The following is a 7,056-nucleotide window of genomic DNA, read 5'->3' as shown; positions in this document are numbered from 1 at the left end:
TGGAGGAACATGGAGTTTGAGGGGGGTAAATGGTCCCATGAATGGGGATAGATGCTGGGGGCATTTAACACTATAGACCTCTGGAGCTTGCGAGGAGGTGGGTGACAGAGGAGCTCTGGGCGCTGGCAGTCTGGGGAGCAGCAAGGTGCCAAACAAAGGCAGCGCTGAGGGTCCGGCAGTGCGGTGGTGACCTTCGCTGTTTCCTTCTTTTGGACGTTTCACTTATCTCAGTGGTGTCAGCGTTAGGCTTACAAGAAGGAAGCGGTGAACTATGTGGTGCATTGTGCGTGTGTAAAGGAAAACTGAGCCTCAGCTGGAGTCGAGAAGGGATTCCAGTTAATTTGCATGTATGGATAGGGCTGCAGGGGGCAGAGAAAAGATCTGCAAGTGATGAGAGGGTGGTCACATACACATCACCAGAGGTTAAGCATGCAGGTTTACATCCCGCTGCCACGACTCACATGCAAAGGGTTGTTACTGTTGCTGCTGAAGGCTCTGCTTTTAGATCAAGGGCTTCAGGTGATGTCTTCCCTGTCTGTCAGGACCATGGGCTCACAGAGTGATTTGGGTTGGAAGGGACCTTCAGAGACCATCCAGTGCTACCCCCTGCCCTGGGCTGGGACACTTCCCACCAGACCAGGTTGCTCCAAGCCCCCTCCAACCTGGCCTTGAACCCCTCCAGGGATGGGGCAGCCACAGCTTCTCTGCGCAACCTGGGCCAGGCTCTCACCACCCTCAGGGGACAACATTTCTTCCCCACGTCCAACCTAGACCCACCCTCGTTCAGTTTAAAACCGCTGCCCCTTGTCCTGTCACTGTAGACCCTGGTCACAAGTCTCTCTCCCTCTTTCCTAGAAGCCCCTTTAGGTACTGAGCAGCCACAGGAAGGTCTCCTTGGAGCTGTCTCTTCTCCCGGCTGCACAACCCCAACTCTCTCAGCCTTTGTCCACAGCAGAGGTGTCCCAGCCCTTGGACCATGTTGGTGGCCTCCTGTGGAGTGGCTCTAGCAGGTCCATGTCTGCCCTGTGCTGGGGACACTGGAGCTGGAGGCAGTGCTCCAGGGATTGTGAGGAGAGTGGAGCAGAGGGGGAGCATCCCCTCCGTTGTCCTGCTGGCCACGCTGCTGGGGATAGAGCCCAGGAGATGCTTGGCTTTCTGGGATGCAAGTGCACATTGCCAGCTTGTGTCTCATTTGTCACCCACCAGTATGCCCCAGTCCTTTTCTACAGAGTGCTCTCTGTCTGTCCATCCCTCCCTCCCTCCCTCCCCCAGTCTGTGCTGGTACTGGGGATTGCCCTCACCCAAATGCAGGACCTTGCACTTGGCCTGGCTGAACTTCACGAGGGTCACATGGACCCACTCCTCCAGCCTGTTCAGGTCTCTCTAGGTGCCACCCCTTCCCTCCAGTGTGTTAACTGCCCCACTCACCTTGGTGTCATCCTTTCTACAGCTTCCTAGCCCTCCATGCCAAGTGAGGAATGGGAGTTTCTTCTGCTCCAGGTTTGGATGGGAGGATCTGCCTAGCTCCTTGCAACACCAGCAGTAGGGTGAAACAGCACACGAGGAGGATGCTCCTTATCCTGTGTCTCTCTTTCCCTCTTGCATTTTTAATCCCATTGGGTTTGCAGAGCTCCTGCTAACCTTGGACTGGCCCTGGCTGCCCGCGCTGTCTGAGTGATGCTACATGAGGCTCGTGCAGTTGCTGTAACACCAATGGGTATGGATTCAACAAGGAGCTAAAAATAACAAATGATCAATAATGACAGAATGAACTCCGTTTTTTTGGGTTTGGTTTTTTTTTTTTTTTTAGAGAAAATCTGTATATTGACAACACAACAAAGCGGCTTCCTGTGAAGGCAGGATAATGGAGCCAGGCTCCCTGCGCCCCAGGGTTCTGCGCCCTGGGAGCCCTTCATTTACCTTCTGCTTGGGGCAATGGGAAGGGCAGCACTGTTCCCCAACCCCCCTGTGCCAGTCCAGCCCGTGGCCCCCACTGAAATAACCCGTTGCCCACCCTGCCTGCTCCTTGCTCCTGCCTGCCCTGCCTGCTCCACGCCGGCACGAGCCCTCAGTGTGGCCGCCAGCCCTGGACCTGTGCCCGCTTCAGCCTGATCTGCTTTTTCCTCTCGCTTTCACATGCCCAGGAAACTGCCGCATTACAAGGATTTGAAAATGGCCTTGAGCTTTTTAAGCACCGCTCCGGAGCGGATATTTTGCCTAAATCAAGATTTGCAAAGGCATTTGGGCATTAGTCAGCCAGGGGGATTTCCAGAAGTATTGGGGCCCCCAAACATCCTTTAAATCTGCCTCCCATGCAAGTGCCGATTGGCTAATGAAAAGCACCTGGTTCACCAAGACTGTGATGAGTTGGGGGATTTTTTTTTCACATCACCAGTGTTAATGTAAGGGTTTTCTGAAGGTTGGTGGTTCCTTTCTGAAAAGTGTAGTGGTGTGGGATCAGCCCAGCGGGGTTTGGCTGTGTTGCAGTGTCTGAGTCCAGAGAAACTCATCACACTCTCAGCTTCTGCTGATGTGGCTGCCCCGTCCCTGTATCCCAAATAACCTGTGATGTGATGCTGGCCATGGGAAGGATGCCTGGAGCAGGTATGGGCTCTGTTTCAGTCCGGAAAGCTGCTCTGTGTTAATGGTCCTGTAACCTCTCAGCTCAGGGGGGTAAAAAAAGCCATTGCCACAAATGGTGATGGCGAGGTGGGTTTTTCTTCTAAATCCTACTATTGCAAATACAACCCAGTGGCCAGTATTTGCTCTCTCTTTCTAAAAAACAAAGCTTCACACAGCCAGCAATGCTCACCCAGCTCCATGGACCAGAAATGAAACCCAGCCTAACAAGTCCTCAAAGGTGCATCCCCCAAATGCGTGCCCCAGATTGGGAGAGACACTGGAAAGAGCTGAAACCCATAAAATAGAAAATAAATAGGTTTCTAAGTGCCCGGTGGTTTTCCAAATGAACCTGCTATTCTGCTTTATACCTAGAGCTCTGAAAGCTTTGGGATCCTGGAGATCCCGTATCAGAAGGATGCTCCAGCAGCATCTTGCATGGTTAACCCATTGGGCAGGACTGTTTATTGTGAGCTAGAGAGCTGCTCGGGGTGATGGGTTTAAACTGCTCCTACACTGGACCAGCTGGAAAAAAAAATGCTGTTCCCCAAGCAAAATAAATTTAAGAGACTGTGAAACCAAGGGGTGGTTTGAGAACGTGGCTCCTGTTTGGTTCCTTCCCTTGGGGAAGACTTGGGAAATAGAGAGAGATCAAGAGGGAGCAACAGATATTATTAGTCATCCAGGAGGGAGGCGGCTGCAGGGGAAGAGGGTTTAAAAGACTTCAGAGTATTTTTAGACCTGGTAAAATGAACAGTAGCGGGAGGGAAAAGAGGCAAAGAGACCTTTGAGAGAGACGTAAATGCTTCACAGAGCAGAGTGGTCCAGGCTTTCTGCTCCATCCTGCCCCAAGCGTCAGCTCTAACAGAGATTTGCTCAAATAGAAGTAGGGGATGTAAAACCAATAAAGGAAAATGCCTTCAAGATCATTACCCAGTGAACCTCATCAAGCTGGCTGTAATGACAAAAGGCCACATTTGCCAAACTATTTTAGCCCTAATTCCCTTCATTTTAGCAGGAGTCAGTTGTCGAAATAGAGTTTAAAAGCTACTCATGGAGCCTCCAGCAGACTCAGGGAAGATGCTGAACGTCTCTTCCTTCTTCATCCATTGTGGTCCAGACCACACAGACCGTTCTGGCAGTTCACAGGAGAGTGCGGGAGGATAGAGAGTGTTTCCAGGGTGGTCTACAGGGTCCCAGAGCAGGGGCGCTGGAGGAGGTTAAATACAACCAGGGGAGCGGAAGGGGCTCTCTGCTTCCCCCGATCAGCTGGGAGGATGATGAAGGCACTCAGGGGACAGGGTAAAGCAAGGGCTACCTTCCCCCTGGTCCTCCAGGGAAGCCCGTGCTTTGCCTTCCCTATTCTCTGCTGGGAAGTGTCCCTTCCTACCGTCTGCACCACAGGGGCTGGCGGAGGCAGCATCTTTGATGCCCTGGGGTTTTGCAGCAGCCACATCAGCATCCCACCTCCCCTCATTCACATGGCAATTCCCTCCATCCTAACTGGGCTGCATCCAGCATCTCCATCTGGAGAGGCTGGCGCTCTGCAAACTCATCCCAAATGGCTAGGAAGGGATGCAGGAGCCTGGGATGAAGCATGTGGGATTGCACACCCCCTGGGGATGCTCTATGGGTTCCACCCCACTCCTCCTGCAGCAGCACAGAGCTTTAGAGCAAGTTCACTTATTGTGCAGCCTTTAATGGATCTGTATGAGCAAGTTAAATATTTTTTATATATATATCTATAATATTTTATATATATGTATCTACAGCAGTTGAAGGAAACCAGTCTGAAAGCAGATGTGATGCTCTTGCAGCTGCAAAGAGCAGCAGGTCAGTGCCTTTATGGAATAACCTGGGGGCACCGTGCGGCACAGGAGCAGCTCTCTCTCCTGTGCTGGCACCAGTGTTTCTCCACAGCCATGTGTTGAACCCCAGCAGGGAACTCCCCTGGGCTTGGTAAAGCAAGAAGGAAATTCCTTTCAACACCACGCACCCCTGAAATGGTGGGATTTGTCTCCACTGGTCCCTCCTGAGCCATCCCCGCTTGGTGCTTTCGGCTTGGGGAGTGCAGCTTTGCTTGTCCCTGGGGAATTTGGGCTTCACTTGGCTCTGGGGACCCTCACAAAATTGCCTTTCAATTAATTTTCAGGTTTTCTTCTAGAGCTGCCTCGGCTCCTATTTTTGCCCTCTCGCTGCAGACCGCTCCCCTTGCTGTGAAGCTGGGTGCACCTGGAGTTCTCTGCCCATCCCCAAGAACTTCCTGCTGGCCCACAAAATCTGGGCTTTGCCAGCCCGGGGTGGTCCAGCCACGAGGAACCGGGCAGCGGCCACGGCCGTGCTGCACCAGCCAGACACTTGCATGTCCCGGCTCTGCAGCATCCCCAGGAAACCAGCAATACCAGCAATAACCACCTTCTCTCTCACCTGGCTTTAGCACCATCTGAGACGTTTGGGTCAGGGCTGAGCTTGTGTGAAAGCTTGATTTGGAAAAAATAAGGTTAATGATGACGAGCTGATGACTTAATTTGTGGGATTATGGAGGGACTTTGGGAGCACAAAGCCTGTGGGTGGGCAGTGGGCAGCTTGGCATAGCTGCGTACAGGTTTCGATGGTATTACAGGGTGTCACTGGTAAATATGGCTACAGGATGGACCCTGCGTTTTATTTCCCAAGCTCTCTATTTGCCTTGCAGGTGGCATCGTAGGAAAAGTCAGATCCCTACCATGCAGGCTGGGGGGATTGGGTTTTGCTCCAGAGGATGCTCTTCGTCTCCCCATGTGCCTGTACTCTTTGCAATACCTGCCTTAAGGTCTCTTCATGCAAATGAGGCATTAAAACCTGATGGCCAAGCACTAATTGCAGGGCTGCAGCCTCTGGAGATGATGCTCTGGGAAGCATGGACCACATCCTCGGGACATCCCAGGACACCAAGGCAGCAGCGGTTGCGGCATCAGGTTTAGAGCTGAATGCTTTTAATGCTGAACTAAGGGTGAATTGCTAAGGGTGAATGCTAAGGGTGAATTAATTAATCCTACTATCCCATTAAGCCAGGGGGAACACCAGGCTGGGGCCCGGTTGTGCAGAGAGGATCCGAGCTCCTACTCTCCATGCCAGGAGCCCAGCTGGGAATCACTCACCGTGAGGGGAGGGCACAAACCCCATTGCCCCTTCCTGCTGCTGGATTCTGTGTTTGTCCCCTCAGCCCTGGGGTCTGGACACCCTGTCCCCAGGGATGCTGGGGTTGGTGCTGTGCCCCCTGTTCCTGTCACGCCTGTTGCGATAGGGGCTGCCAAGCCATGACAGGGGCAGGTACCCGCAATGGGGACAGGTACCTGTCCCTGGAGCGCTGCCACCCGCCGTGTACCTGCGGAGCTGCCGAGCAGTGTGGCTGGCCGTCTGTCCCAGGAACCACAGCCACCTGAGGGAAACATGACCTGGGTCTTGGCCCTAAAAGCTGTCCCTCCCTGCACCCGGGCTGGGATTCAGTGGTGGGTGGGTGCGGAGCTGTGTGCTGGCAGGGCATGGTGGTGGCAGTGCTCTGTCCCCCAGGGATGTGGGATCCCGTTATCTTATTAAGAGCGGCCAAGTCACCATCCCGGAGTAAGTGGCTGGAGCCGTGACTAGACTACAGTAATCCCGGGGGATTAGTGCGTTCAGCCAGGGCCAGCACCACAGCAGCATTTTTTTTCTTAGGTCCGTGAAGCTTCTCCTCTGCCTTCAGCCCAGGGGCAGCTGCGATGCTTCTCCTCCTCCCTGCTTTGGGGCTGCTTTCTGGGCATCCCAGAAAACCAGAAGAATTGTTTGGGTTTCTTCCGTGCCTTTGTCGGAAGATGTGAAAGTGCTTCTTGAGCACTGGTAGGAGCTGGGAAAACCCAAACTCCTGCCTGGGTGTTTGCCTGTTCCCCGGCGGAGCAGCGTGAGCGGTCGGGGTGCCAAGCCTGCCCGAGGGTGGGGACTGAGGCGGGGGGGGACTCGTCTACCACCCCAGCTTAATTGCTTTTGTTGTTGGAACCGAGATGGTGACGGCTGAGCCGGTTCCTGTGCAAGGGGAACCCTGTGCAGGTCACTGGCCAGACTTCGGCCAGCCCCCGGGGTGTAGCTGCCCCCCCAGGCACAGGGATGGGGCAGGGGATGGAGCAGGGGGGGAGGCAGTGGGGCAGGGGTTGGAGCAGCAGTGGATGGGGTGGAGGGTCTGGTAGCGGGGCAGGGGGCCCGGCAGTGGGGCAGGGGATGGGGCAGAGGGCCCGGCAGTGGGGCAGGAGATGGGGCAGAGGGTCTGGCGATGGGGCAGGAGATGGGGCAGAGGGTCTGGCGATGGGGCAGGGGATGGGGCCGAGGGCCCGGCAGTGGGGCAGGGGATGGGGCAGAGGGTCTGGCGATGGGGCAGGAGATGGGGCAGAGGGTCTGGCGATGGGGCAGGGGGTGGGGCAGAGG

Source organism: Calidris pugnax, unplaced genomic scaffold (assembly GCF_001431845.1).
Source record: "Calidris pugnax isolate Ruff unplaced genomic scaffold, ASM143184v1 scaffold461, whole genome shotgun sequence".
Taxonomy (NCBI): Eukaryota; Metazoa; Chordata; class Aves; order Charadriiformes; family Scolopacidae; genus Calidris; species Calidris pugnax.
This window is presented reverse-complemented; position numbering follows the sequence as displayed.